At 38.1% G+C, this 15807-nt stretch overlaps 1 protein-coding gene across 22 annotated transcripts in view; it reads right to left on the bottom strand.

Annotated features, from left to right (window-relative positions):
- SLMAP (sarcolemma associated protein) overlaps positions 1-15807 on the bottom strand; it is a 189761-nt gene that overhangs the window by 172009 nt on the left and 1945 nt on the right. The window lies entirely within an intron of this gene.

The raw sequence follows: 15807 nt of genomic DNA, 5'->3' as shown, positions 1-15807 counted from the left end.
CATCATATCCATGTCCCAGAAAAGCATGGGGAATATCTCTAAACACTTATAACAAATTTCTCATATAGCTTCTGTGCTTGCAACCCTGGTTTAATGGGAGAACTTTGCCTCAGTCCTGATGGAGTCTACGTACTGTGCTACTCTTTGATTCTACTTTCCACTGATCTCACTAGCCCTTATATAAAGAATAAAATGTCAAAAAGATAACTTATTCGAAATACCTGTCATGCTGCTCAAAACGTTAATGAAGATTTTATAGGCACTTCAATGACAACATCTACCTTTTTGGCAATATGGCCACATAGAAGCACAATTGTTGGAACTTCAACTTTTAACTTCAAACTAAATCTACCCAAGGACTTATTTCTGGCAAATATGAAGGTTACATAAGCACTGGTCAATCTAGCCTCTGTATACAATCAAGCTTGATATACAGCCTTTATTTCTTTATTTTTTTTTCAGTAATTTCCCTGGGGGACTAAAGAATTATGTAGAACTTTTCTTAATTTTGCTTATCATGTTTTGCACAAAGCAGAGCCATTTTCTGACAAAGCTATTTAAAAATGTTTAACTGACATTATACTCTAAATGACTGTGTATCTATGTGCATCAGATTTGCCTGAAAACTTTATCCGGTTCCATTCTTTTATAAAATACCATGTAAGGTGTACATATTTAACTATAAGGAGATTTATAATCGTAATTATTTTATTTTAAAGATTTCAACTAGTTTTTCCTTTTCTCTCAAACTGAGTTCTGAATTTATTTGATTCTGATCTGAGATTATTACTGTCTTTGTAAAAGTAGGATATGACTTCAGATAGAGAATCTAGTACCAACTTCCCTTTCCTTTGAACTTTGAAAAGAGTACCAGTACTCTTTGCAAAACCAGTACTTTTTTCTTTTTTAAAGATTTATTTATTTATTTATCCCCACCCCACCCCCCAGTTGTCCGCTGTCTGTGTCCACTCGCTGTGTGTTCTTCTGTGTCTGCTTGTATTCTTGTCAGAGGCACTGGGAATTTGCATCTCTTTTTGTTGCGTCATCTTGTTGTGTCAGTTCTCCGTGCGTGAGGCGCCACTCCTGGGCAGGCTGCACTTTTTTCATGCTAGGCAGCTCTCCTTAAGGGGTGCACTCCTTGTGCGTGGGGCTTCCCTACTCAGAGGACACCCCTGCATGGCACAGCAGTCCTTGCGCCCATCAGCACTGCGAGTGGGCCAGTTCATCACATGGGTCAGGAGGCCCTGGGTTTGAACCCTGGACCTCCCATGTGGTAGGCGGATGCTCTATCTGTTGAGCCAAATCCACTTCCCAAGTACTTATTTTTAATACTGTAAATTTATCATTTGACTTTGCATTTTTAAAACTTCTGGTTTAGTCAAGTCCTATAAACTATACAGACTATCAAAATATGTTAAAATCTAAACTGTACAACATAAAAACAAAATGTTACCAGAATTTTAGTAAATCTTTGCTTACTAATATATGAATTAGTAAAAAAAAATTAAGTTTTTAAATTGTTAGTACAAGAAACACAAAAAACTTCACAACAGTCCCATGAAGTAAATATCATTATTTGCCACCTTCTACAGATGAAGGAAACTGAGGCACAGAAACTGCCCAAGATTACACAACTGGTAAGGAGTATTGTCAAGATTCCAACTCAAGTAGTCTAATTCCAGAACCCTAATCACACTGTCTCTCCAAGAGCCTCTGCCAGCAATGCTCAACTACCCTAAGGATTTGATAGCAGTTCTTTTTTCTCCTCCCCAATTCTGATAGCTTCTGGCTTTGCATTTCCTAGAATACATCATTCTCTTTTAGGCCTTTCTGCCTTAAACACAAGCTGTTCCCTCAATCTGGAATGCCATGCTCTTTTTTTTCCCAGCTAGCAAAGCTCTATGTACTCTTGAAACAGAGGCTTAAACAGGAAGAAATGCTAAGGGGTGTGGAGTTTTTCTTTTCAGATTAATGAAATTGTTCTAAAATTTTTTGAGGTGATGAGTGCACAACATTGTGATTATACTAAAAGTCACTGATTATACACTCTGGATAGATCATATGGTATATGAATATATCTAAATAAAACTACTTAATAAATAAATAACTGTACAAGAATAGTAAAAAAAAAGCAGCTATATACAGCAGGAGAAGCATAGAGAGATTGAAAGGTGAAGAATTTTGTCTTTTTTTAAAAATACTATTGAAATAATGAAAATGCTCTAATAATGATTGAAGTGATATATGCACAACTATGTGATTATACCAAATACCACTGATTGTACACCTGGGATTAACTGTATGTTTTAGTGAGATGTATCAACAAAATTGATTTGTTTAAAAAAAAAAAAAAAACTTTCTCTGTGAAGCCCCCCTCTTGATTCCTCCTCATTTTCTGCCCCCAGCTCTGGGGGAAGAAATACATCAGTCCTGTAACTCCGTTTTAACATTGATTCACAGATATTTCTATTATTGGGCTTCTTTACATCACAATTACATTTTTACAGGACTGCAAGCATTAAACACTCAGGTACTGGATAAAGACTAGGAATGCATAATGGTCCCACTTTAAGTTCAACTACAATTTAAATTAATACTTTCTTCAAGACAGCATTATTTATTCTAACAATATTTTACTGTCTCTACGTGTCAGCTTTCATACATGAAAAAATTATTGGTAAGCAAAACTAATATCTTAAGCAAATTAAGTATTATGCTTTTAAACTGTATCTTTCCAACTATTTCTCAACCCACACATTAAGACTTTGGCAATACAATTATCTCAATAATACCAAAATTGTGCCCATTAAACAAATATTTCAAAACTGGAAATATACTCTTTTTATGTTAAATCTGTTAAAATAAAGGTCCAAGAATAAGACATTTATACTAAGGAAGTAGAAGACAAAAAGCAATGACAATGAATATCAAAAGTTGCTCAGTTAATGCTACCCACACTTGAATCTCACCCTACTTGCTTCCACTTTCTGTACCTTAATCTGCTTTCACTAAACTATTACTCTACCTAACATTTCTTTAATGACAAATTTATTAAGATATAATTCACATACCATACAATTCACTTATTTAAGGTGTAAATACAGTTCGGTGCTTTTTAGCATATTCAGAGTGGTACAACCATAATCACAATCACAATCAATTTTTATAACACCTTCCTTCTGAAAAGAAACCCTGTACCCATTAGCAGTCACTCCCTTTCTCCCAACTCTCCCCACAGCCCTTGGCAATCACTGTATACTTTCTGTCTCAAAGGACTTATCCATTCTAAATATTTCATATATTTCAGAAAATAGGTGGCCTTTTGTGTCTAGCTTCTTTCATTTAGCATGTTTTCAAGGTTCATCTATGTTGCAGCATGTAGCAGTTAGATAATGGTTATGAATTCCAAAATTAGATACTGGATTATGTTTGTAAACTGGTTTGTTCCTCTGGGCATATTAGATTAAATTGAATTCAGAGGTTTCACTTTTACTTGATTAAATAATGATTAAGGCTTCAATGGGCTACATCAATACAACATTGAGTCCCTGCCACCAAGCAGGTGGGGACTCACAGAGAAATCGCACTGCAGAGAAGGGAGGCTGGAGTTTTAATACTGGAGCCTGGGAAGTAAGCACACAGAGGAATGGAGAGAAGGCTCAATTAGACACGGCAGAGGCCCCAGGAAGAGATGAGCCATTCGCCTGATAGTCTACAGGAGGCCTTGTAAGATGGTAGAGCAGCTGAGCCAGGAGAGAGGCAAGCCCTGGGAAGAGAGGAACCCAGGAAGCCTGAACCCTTGCAGAAGTTGGCAACCATCTTACTCCAACACATGGCAACAGACTTTGGTGAGGGAGGTAACTTGCACTTTATGACCTGGTAAACTGTAAGCCTCTACCCCAAATAAACATCCTTTATAAACACCAACCTATTTCTGATATTTTGCATTGGCACCCCTTTGGCTAACTAATGCACAGCATTTACTAAAACTTCATTCCCTTTTATGGTTGAATAATATTCCATTCTATGGATATACCACATTTTATTTATCTATGCATCAGTTGATGACTTTTGTTTCCACTTTAGGATTATTTTGAATAATGCTGCCATGAACATCTGTATACAATTTTTTTATGTGGTCATATGCTTTCATTTTTCTTGGGTATATACATAGGAGTGGAATTGTTGGATCATATAGTAATTCTATAACATAGCTTACTATGCAAGCTTTTCCCCAAAAAATTAGAGTGGTCAAGAGTGTGCATTTTGCAATCAGATAGCTGGAGTTCAAATCCTGTCTCCATGGCAAACTATCTGTATAACTCCAACAAATTCTTCAGCTCTCTGAGCCTCAACTATCCTAACTATAAAGTGGGGATAATATTTGTCGTGAGGATTTAATGAGAACACGCACATAAAACTCAGCAACTGATGAGTGCTCAATAAATGGTTGTTTTAGTTTTACCACAGTTTAGATTCTGTTCAGAATGTAGAGCACATAAACACATTTCACATAAGCTTAACAGGATTCACTTGAGATCATCTAACAGCTAAAAAGAACATTTTAAATTATGAGTCAATTATTTATAAAAACAAAGTAACAAAAGTAATGATGGGGCAGAGTGAGACATTTTGGGACTCTGCCCCTCTCCCACAGAAGCTTTGAGAAACCAGGAAAAATTGGCAAAAATATCATTCTCAAAGCACGGAAAAAACAGCTGAAGGATTGCAGTAACAGGCCCCACAAGAAACGCTAAAGGACGTTCTGCAGATTGAAAGGTAAGGACACTAGACAACTGATAAGCCATGTGAAGAAATAAAAATCACAGGAAGCAGCTTTGGCTCAAGCAATTGAGCTCCCATTTACCATATGGAGGAGCAGAGTTCAATTCCCAGGACCTCCTGGTTAAAAAAAGAAAAAAGGCATCCTACACGCAGGCCTCCCACATGGTGGGGGGCCCCACACAGTGAAACAATGCACCAAAAAAAAGACAATGATGCAACCAGATAGGAAATATATATATATCAATAAATTTTTTAAAAAATAAAAATCTCTGGGAAAGAGAATGACAATGGAATGAGCATAGCTGGCAGAGGACCTTGGAGAGACAGAGTGGTTAGGGTTCTGGAATTAGACTACTTGAGTTGGAATCTTGGCAACACCCCTTACAAAGCATAAAATATAATGATAAAGCAATGGTTTTAGACTCAAAATATATAAATTCATAATTTGAGACAAGAACTACATAAGGTAAGGGAGAAAGGGGTATAAGGACATAGTTAATATATGCAATTGAAGTTAAGTTGGTACCAAAGCAAACGAGACTGCTATAGATATAGGATGTTAAATTGAAGCCCCATGGTAACCTCAAAAAAAAAAAAAAAGAAAGAAACAATATGCAAACTCATACAAACAGAAAGTAGAGGTTTCTACTTTCTGCACAGGTTATCAGGGGGCAGGGGCAGTGGGAAATGAGTGTGTCAATAATAGGGTGGTATATGGGAACTCTATATTTTATGCATGATTTTTCTGTAAATCTGTAACTTCTTTAATTTAAAAAGAAAAAGATAAACTAGAGATAATGAGATAATGGCAAATCCAATAAATGATCCTGAATGGGATCTAAGAATGGAGAGGAAGAGGCTCAAAAGGATATTATAAGGACTAAGATAAATTGGAATATAGAGGTAAGCTTTATATCAATGTTAAATTTCTTAATCTTGGTAACTGTGCTTAAGGTGATTACATAAGCAAATACCCTTGTTCATAGAAAATATACATGGAAGTATTATCTGTGCAAGGAGTATGATGTGTGCAACCTGTTCTTTAATGTCCAGAAGATGGATGGATAGATGGATGGGTGGAAGGAAAGGAGGGAGGGAGGGAGGGAGGAAAGGAGGAAAGGAGGAAAGGAGGGAAGGAGGGAAGGAAGGAGGGAGGAAGGGAGAGAGGGCAGGCAGGCAGGTGGGTAAAGATGACAAAATGTTAAAATGGGTTCTGAGGGGAGGGAGATCTGGGTATGGGGAGATGGTATGCTGGAGTTCTCTGTATGGGGTCTGTATTATTTTTGCTAGTGTCTTATAAATTTGAAATTATTTCTAAATAAAAATTTAAGGAAAAAAACACTATTTCTTTATCTACATATCTTAAGTTTGCAAAAGAGCAGAAAAATTCTGAAATTTATAAAACAAACTAATAACAAGTTACTTTTGGAGTAGGGGAAAGGAATGGGTAGGGGTGCTTATATGAAGAGGGAATTCTATATACTTCCCTACTATTTGAATTTTATGAACTGTTTAAAAAAACATGAAAATAAAGACTTCAAAGTTTACACTGGAAATTCATTTCACCTTGGCTTAGCTACAACAAATCAGAAGTTATAAATATAAATACAACTATAAGCCTGAAAGTATTGATAAAAGTTTAATACACGAGATTTCATATATTGTTTAATTTAAAATCAAATCCCCTAAATTACCTCCTGAGAGCATCCACATGGCTCAAATACGGCCTTTCTCTAAGCCAAACTCAGCATATAAATGCATTACCTTCCCCCCATTGTGGGACATTACTCTCAGGGATGAGCCTCCCTGGCACTGAGAGATTACTATTAAGCAACTATCAGGAAAAAAAAAGCACCAACCAGCAATGCAACTGGAAAAAGACACTGACCGAAAAGGGAAAAGGGGAAAGACAAATGAGTTTACAAGGCTAAGAGACCTCAAAGTGAGTTGGGAGGTCATTCCAGAGGTTACATCTCAGCAGGATCTTACTGACTGCCAAAGTAAATATTGCCTCAAATAGTGGAGACATTCAGACACTATAAGCAGGGCAGACAGCTCAGGAGTTTGGTGCCATGCCAGTGGGCCCTACTTGGGAATTTATGCTCCCCAGTGTGACAGAGTTGGACTCAGGTGTGGTTTCCCTAGAGATGGCTCTTCTGCCCCTTCTATCTGAACCTATAGCTAGTGTAGAGGTGATAGGCATATGTCCAAGAGACTTAAATCTTTGGGCTTCCATTTGCCAACTGGGTCCTGAATCTCAAAAGAGTTGCAACACCTACTCTCCAGTTATTGGACTCACTCAAAAAGGAGATGATGATGGACAATGACCATCCCATGGAACAGAGAGAGTCTACAACTGCAAGCAAGATGATCCCATCCACCTGCCCCATGGGAACTAAGCCCCCTCTCAATTAGAGGTGGAGTGAGCAACACCATCCCAGAATCTTCAGGACTGGGGAATGAACAATGGACTCGACTAGACTTACTGGTATTTTAGTATAGAATTATTGTTATTTTAGCAATGGAAGAACTTTTATCATTGATGTGGGGACAGTGGCCACTGGAGGTTCTGAGGGGAGGGAGAGGGACAAACAGGTATAATACGGGGACATTTTCAGGACTTGGGTATATCCTGAATGACATTGCAATGACAGATACAAGCCATTATAAATCTTGTCATAACTTACAAAATTGTGTGGGAGAAAGTGTAAACTACAATGTAAACTATAATCCACACATAGTGGGGGAAGTGGACTTGGCCCAGTGGTTAGGGTGTCCGTCTACCACATGGGAGGTCCACAGTTTAAACCCTGGGCCTCTTTGACCCGTGTGGAGCTGGCCCATGCACAGTGCTGATGCGCGCAAGGAGTGCCATGCCACGCAGGGGTGTCTCCCGCATAAGGGAGCCCCACGCGCAAGGAGTGCGCCCCGTAAGGAGAACCACCCAGCATGAAAGAAAGTGCAGCCTGCCTAAGAATGGCGCCACTCACACAGAGAGCTGACACAACAAGATGACTCAACAAAAAAAGAGACACAGATTCCCATGCTGCTGACAACAACAGAAGCGGACAAAGAAACAAGATGCAGCAAATAGACCCAGAGTACAGACAACCGGGGTGGGGGGGAGGGGAGAGAAATAAATAAATAAATAAAATCTTAAAAAAAAATCCACACATAGTGGCAATGCTCCAAACTGTGTTCACCAACTGTAACAAATGTCCCACACTAATGAAAGATGTTGTTAATGTGGGGAGTTGGGAGCAAAGCATATGGTAATCTCCTATATTTTTTATGTAACATTTATATAATCTATGTATCTTTTAAAAAAATAAAAACTATATTTTAAAAAAATGTGTAGAAAAGGAAAAACATTAAAAGTTTGTAAAAGGGAATAAATAAAATCTAACCCATGAAATCAACTGATTATAGATGCAAATCCCACCTACACAATAACATCACAGGAACAAGCAGGCCAGTGCTTGACCAAGAAATTAACATCACAAAAGGAAATAAATAGGAGGGACTAAAATGAGCTCATTATGTCCAATGTCCAGATTATTCTTCACAAATTACCAGTCAGGTAGATTCCTCCACCTCCTGAGAAGGAACAATGAAGGGGCAGAGGACAGACAAGGGTGTCTCATAAAATGTGTTCTTTCTACCTGCATTGAAATACCAGAAGTAGAGGAGAGAGTTAAATAAGATAATGCAGGTGTCTGGGATGATGAAAATGTTTGGTAATAAATAGTGGCAAAAGTAGCACAACATTTTAAATGTAATTAATATCACTGAATTACAGAATTCAAAATGGTTAAAATGATAAGTTTTATGTTATATATGTTACAAAATTTTTTAAAAGAATCTAATCTGAAGTGTTTATCTGACAAAAGATATAATACTAGTTACTAAAAATCTCCATATTTTCAAGTACCTATATAAACTTTACTTTTTTTCCTTTACATCTGTCAGCTATTCTCTTTAAAGGATAAAAAATTTACATGGCCAAACAAGTTTTTCCTAGGCTGTTTCATTCATTTGCATAAAGCGTAAGAAAAATATTTTTATTGCTAGGAATAGTATAAATAAGTTTTTTTAAAAAGTGCTAACTGACTCAGAGAAAAAATTAAGTTGGGTTCTCTAGTCTTTAAATGTCTGTCATGGGGAAGTGGATGTGGCTCAAGTGATAGAGCTTCTGCCTACCATATAGGAGGACCGAGATTCGATCCCTGGGGCCTCCTGGTGAAAAAGAAGAGAAAAGTGTGTCCACACAGCGACCCAGTGCCTGCGCAAGTGCCGCGTGGTGAGCCAGTGCCCACGCAATGAGTCACGCGGCAAAAGATGACGCATCAAAAGAGAGACAAGGGGAGAGTCAAGGTGAAGTACAGCAGAAACCAGGAACTGAGGTGGCACAATTGACAGGGAACCTCTCTCCATATCATGGGTCTCCAGGATTGAATCCCGGTGAATTCTAGAGGAGAGAAAATGAGAAGAGAAAAAACACACAGCAAAAACAGTAGGGCAGGAGGAGGGGAAGGGGGAAAAATAAATAAATCTTTAAAAAAAAAAAAAAAGTCTGTCATGGACTCAGGACAACTAACAAGGAGGGGAAGCTGTACAACCACATACCAAGGGACTGAGAGAGTTACAACTGTGAGAGAGTCCCATCCATCAGCCATATGGGATCAAAGCCCCCTCTCAATTAGAGGTGGAATGGGCATCACCATCCCAGAATCCTCAGGAATAGGGAATAAAATATAAACCAGAGTGGACTTACTGGTATTCTACCATAGACTTACTGTGATTCTAGCAATGGAAGAAATTAAATCATTGATGTGGAGACAGTGGCCACTGGAGGTGCTGAAAGCAGGGAAAGGGAAAAAGAGGTGTAATATGGCGGCATTTCGAGACTTGAAGTTGTCCTGAATAATACTGCAACAACAGAGACAGGCCATTATATATCCTGCCATAACCTACAGAATAGAGAGGAAGAGAGTGTAAACTACAATGTAAACTATAATCCATGCTTAGTGGCAATGTTCTAAAATGTGTTCATCAATTGCAATGAATGTATCACACTAATGAAAGAAGTTGTTAATCCAGGGGAAAGTGGGAGGTGGGGGGAGTGGGGCATATGGGAATCCCTCATATTTTTTTAATGTAACGTTTTATGTAAATGAGTGTCTTTTTAAAAAAATAAAAAATATTTTTTAAAAAGTCTGTTGTGGGAGCAGATGTGGCTCAAGCAGTTAAGTGCCCACCTCCTTCCTGGGAGGTCCAGGTTCAGGTGGCTCCTGAAAAAACAAAAACAAACAACACGCAAAACAAACAAACAAAAAACCCAACTCAGGGAAGTTCAGTGGTTGAATACCAGCTTCCTACACACAAGATCCTGGGTTCAATCCTCAGTACCTCAAAAAGATAAAAATAAAAAGTCTGTCATATGACAAGCATTTTAATTATGCACCCAGAAAACAGCTTAGATTACCTTTCAAGAAAGGAAAAGAAAGGTTTTTATACAATAACTGTTTTTTTAAAAATCCAGAGAAAACAGATGTGACTTAAGCAGTTGGGCTTCCGTTTACCATATAGAAGGTCCAGGGTTCGATGCCCAGGGCCTTCCTGGTGAAGGCAAGATGGACCATGCGCCGAGCTGACCCACATGGAGTGCCAGCCCACGCGGGAGTGCCAGCCTGTGTGGGAATGCCGCTCTGCGCAGGAGTGCTCTGCCTCCCCCTCCCCCTGTGCAGGAGTGCTGCCCCACACAGGTGTGCCAGCTGACGTGGAGAGCTGGTGCAGCAAGATGACGCAACAAGACACACAGGGGAGAGACAATAAAAAGACGTAGCAGAACAGGGAGCTGAGATGGCTCAAAAGAATGATCACCTCTCTCCCACTCTAGAAGGTCCCAGGATCAGTTTCCGGAGCCGCCTTACGAGAATACAAGCAGACACAGAAAGAATACACAGCAAATAGACACAGAGAGCAGAAAACAGGGGTGGGAGGTGTGAAGGAGGACAAATAAATCTTTAAAAAAAGATCTAATAGTCCATAATAAGATAGTTCAAGATAAATGTCTAGCAGTTGGCTATTAATTCAGGGGGGAAAAAAACACATTCCAGTTCTGACTTCCATAGTTATACTAGATGACCTTGCGCAAATAATCTCTAAATGTCAAATTCTTTTTGGATAAACCTGTAACTGCTCTACCTACCTCCTTAAGAGTGTTATAGAGATGAAATGAAATAAAAAAGCACTTTATTATAAAACCCTGAAAAGAGCATTATTCTGCATGAGAATGGATGCGTATGTAACAACTCCAAATCAACACCTCCAAACACAAGACTATCTATGATCTCAAAACACTTAGTTGCAATTTCTCAATAAACAGTGATTTACACAAAGACTACATATTGGTAATTGAGTCCATGATATCAGATTGAGAACGCTCTATGACCTTCTATCTTTTCATCCTCTTCAGGTTTGTAGAAACACAAACTGCTCCATTATTCACTCATTCAAACATTTATATAGTGCCTATTCCCTTGTTCTCAAGAACTTGCATCTGGCAAGGCACCAGTATATTTGCATCATGGTTATTTTGTTGTCTATGTCTCATAATGGAATTATGTACAAAGTTCTATGAGAGTTTAGAGGAAGAAGCAATTAATTCTTCAGTTAGTGGGAGTCAGAAAAGGTTTTACACTGGAATTGGTTCAAGGGATGAAGGGGAAAGGTCATTCTGGAAAACAAAACAGCAAAAAAGGCACTTGTTCCAGGAACAGTGAGCACTGTCACATAGCTAGTGCACAAAGACTGGGGTAAATGGAAAAAGAATAATAGAAGATGGAGGTAGAATAAGGAAATGAGAGACAGATTGTGAGGGGGTTTGTGTATCATGCTAAAAAATTAATAGGGCAAGAACGAAGATTTTTGAGAAAGGGTGTAAATCAGCTAGTGAGAGAAGCATGGGCAGTTAAGGAGATAGTCCTTTAGAACATTTCAGCAACAAATGCCATCATATTTTTAGATTCACGTAACTTTAAAGTAACTACATACATTAAGAACCAGTCTCCCAATCTTTTCATTTAAAACTCTAAATGACAGACACCCTCTTCCCTATTTATCAAAGAGAATATAGATACTAAGCTTTAATACAAATACCTCTTAAGAAAATCAAATAGGAGCCTGAGAAGGTAGAAGGAATTTAACCTAAGTAGTAAATCAAATAAGTGGGGGAAAAAATTTCAACTGTATACACTCTTCATATTTTTAACAGTTGAAATAATAGACAAAATATTTCATTCCCACTAGTGTAAGAAGTGACATAGAAGAGAATGAATACGGAATCATGTCCTCTGGATATAAACCTGGCCTTATGGAAACGTCTACATTAATGCGCCTGAAAACATAACATGCATCAAATAAACAACTTTCTCACAAAAACTAGCACCTCTTAATGACCTTTCTACTCTTGTCAACAAACAGTTTAGGAATCTGTTAAAACACACCCATAATCAAACAAAATCAGTGAATGTAAAATCTGCCATTCTCCTAAAAGCTAAGGCCAGGATATACTTGCACTCATGCTTAGATACGTGGAGAAGGAAACAGTCTCAGTTGCTAAATTCTGTAGGTTCTTCCTTTGCAATGACTTTCTTGCAATGTCCTTGGAACATGCCATATCGTTCCTGCTCCTATGCCTTTTCTTGAGCAATTCCTCCCACTAAAAACTCCTTTCCCTAACTAACTCTAACATTCTCTCCTTTCTCCAGAGTCCTGGGATGTAGCTCAAATTGAATCTCATCCATGAAACCCTCCCTGAAATCTCTAGCCCATACAGAACTAACTCTACATGCTGAAGTCCATTAACACTTGTACTCTTTCATTTTATAGCATTTAATCATTTTCATTCCTACTGTCAACCTGGTCTATGCCTTTACAAAATCGCATCATGTCTAAATAGTTATAAAGCCTTGCACAAAGTGGCTTAGCTTGGGTTTTAGATTCTAGACTGAAGAGTCAGAATACCAGGGTTCACATCCCAGTTATACCATTCTTTAACTGTGTGAACTTGGGCAAATTAACCTAATCTCTCTGAGTCTCAATTTCCTCATAGGCTGATAAAGGGAAAATAAGCTCTCTCAGTTAGTTGAGGAATAAATTCATATGTAAAGCACTTTTAACAGGACTTGTACATAGTAATGTACAATAAGTTTTAGGAAAGCTAACAGGTACTCATTTTTCCTTGCTCCAGACTTTCCTATATACTGTTGCTGTATCACTTTCTTAATTGGTGGTTTTCATACACCAGTGCTCTCTGCTCAGAACATTCTATGGGTTTCCATAACCCACGGGTCTATGTCCTTACTTGGTAAGCTAGGCCCTCCACAACCTGACACCACAATATCTACTCAGCTTCATTTACTCAATATCTTTATACAAAATAATAGGAAACAAACACATAAGGCAGGGTCTGACAATAGTTACAAAGACAAAGCACATACAAAAACAACAAAATTACACAGAATATTCACTTCTGTCTAGTCCCCCAAAATATTCTCCAACCCCCAAAAAAGTTTCTCAACTTTTGGAAGATGCTAAACTTATTCAAATTTATCTGCTTTAGCCTATTTTATTCCAGCCTCAACCCCTCAAAACAACCAAGGAAAGGGGGAAAAAAAGAAAAAAAAAATTCCCTTACCTTTTATCTACCTCTTTAGCATTTAAATTTAGATATTACCTTATATCTTATATCAATCAACTGTTCTCAAGGAGTATAATCTTACTCTCTATCCAAAATATAAGCTCTTTGAAACAATTAACCATTTCTTATCAGTTCATGTCATTTCCTCTCTCCTCACCACTATCTCTTTCACTAAAACTGATCATGATGGAACAGGCACTCGAAAACAAGCATTGATGGTGGGAATACAAAACGCTGCAGCCACTGTGAAGACAGTTTGGAGGTCCCTCAGAAAGTTAAAGATAGAATTATCACATGACCAGGCAATCCTAATTCTAGGTATGTACTCACTGTGCAAAAACATTACAAAGTGGCAGTCTATTACTGACCTTATATATAAACACTCTATGGGTAGATTTGCTTGTTCAGTGATACCTCAAATCAACAGAAGGATTAATAACCATTCTATCATCTAATTTGAAGTGTTGACCTCCAAAAGGAATAAAGGATTAGACACAGGACCATCATCCAAACAGAGTAATAACCAACTGCTATATTCTGAGAACATGATTTGGGAAAGATTATTAAACTCTACTTTCTGGCAAACCTGTTGCCCTCCAATGTTCAGATTTAACCATCATAACACATTAAAAAGTGTCACCGGGAAGCGGTTGTGGCTCAACTGACAGAGCATCCACCTACCATATGGAGGGTTCAGGGTTCTATACCCAGGGCCTCCTGACCCATGTGGTGAGCTAGCCCACACGCACTGCTGCTGCACACAAAGAGTGCCATGTGTAAGGGAGCCCCACGCATAGGGAGTGCACCCCACAAGGAGAGCCGCCCTGCACGAAAAAAGCGCAGCCTGCCCAGGAGTGGCACCGCGCACACAGAGAGCTGACTTAGCAAGATGACGCAACAACAAAAAATGACAGCTTCCCAGTGCAACATGACAAGAATACAAGCAGACACAGAAGAACACACAGAGAATGGACACTGAGAGCAGATAACGGGGGGGAAGGGGAAATAAATAAAATCTTAAAAAAAAAAGTGTCACCTACATTTCCATCTGCTTCTCTATACTTTGCAAATTTTCTACAATAAACATGTATTTCTTCAATAATCAGAAAGATTCAAGTACTACTATTTCTTGCAGCTTTTAGTGGTCCTCCCACAATTACCAATGCAGAATGCAACAGTCACCACCAAGTGAAAGTCAACCAAAGGGCTTATTACTCCAATTTTCCATTTCCGACGAAAAGTGCCCATTTGGACAACTTCATTTTAACTTCATTTCTCTGCAATTAAGAAAATTATTTCTACATAGGTCATCATGTGAAAAAAAAAATTCTCATTACTATCCTAAGACTCCACAGTACCATAGCAAATTGCAAAGAGCTGCCTAGATGGTTACCTCTTTCCACCAACAACACACTTCCCCAAGTACTAAGCCCTTAAAATAAGGGCCTGGTACAGGGTGCTAAATGATTTGCTTGATTACCTCAATTCTCAAAACAATAATAGATACTATTATTATTGCCAGATGAGAGAACCGAGGGTTACAGAGTTGTTTGGGGGAAAAAAATTGCCTAAAGTGATACTTTTGGGAGGAGTTTTCTGTTATATAAAGGAATTTGCTAGTAAATTATATTAGACTGGGGACTTGGCTATCCTAGTCTTTTATTATAAGACAATTATAGCAGAAATCCCCGAACTGGTAATTTCACAGAGAGACAACAACACATGATATTTGGTCAAACTGGGTTTTCTTTAGATCAGTGTGCCTCACAGCGTCTAGTACATACTAGAAGTTCAATAAAAACAAGCTGTCTGACCAAATCTAAATTTTAAATACTTAATTCTAAAACAATCTAATTAAATGGCAAGATGTGACTGGTGGTTTGTTTTCATTAGACTGGATAGTACAAGAATACATAATTGGGGAGCGGGTGTAACTCAGTAGTTGAGTGCCTTCTTCCCAAGATGAAGTCCCAGGTTCAATCCCCAGTATCTCTTAAAAAAAAAATCAAATAATTACATCTATACTTAATGACTGCATATCCCAGGCAGAATTTAGTTTAAAAAACGGGGGGGGGGGGGGGGTATGGTAGAACTAAACCAAGTATATCCTATAAAGATAAATTCTTCTAATAAATTCTGTTCAAAATTTTAATATCATCTCAATTCACACACTAAACACTCACTATTCATACATTGGTCATCTCAAAATAAGCTATTGTGAGGGGTTTAGTACAGCCATGAAAAGCACTATTCATGTCATAACTATTTCTCAAATAAGTAAAAGAAAAATTCTGAGTCTCCTTTAAGTGTTAAATCAA

The sequence above is a fragment of the Dasypus novemcinctus genome, chromosome 26 (genome assembly GCF_030445035.2).
Source record: "Dasypus novemcinctus isolate mDasNov1 chromosome 26, mDasNov1.1.hap2, whole genome shotgun sequence".
Taxonomy (NCBI): Eukaryota; Metazoa; Chordata; class Mammalia; order Cingulata; family Dasypodidae; genus Dasypus; species Dasypus novemcinctus.
The sequence above is the reverse complement of the archived record's forward strand: the minus strand, read 5'-3'. Positions and strand labels throughout refer to the sequence as shown.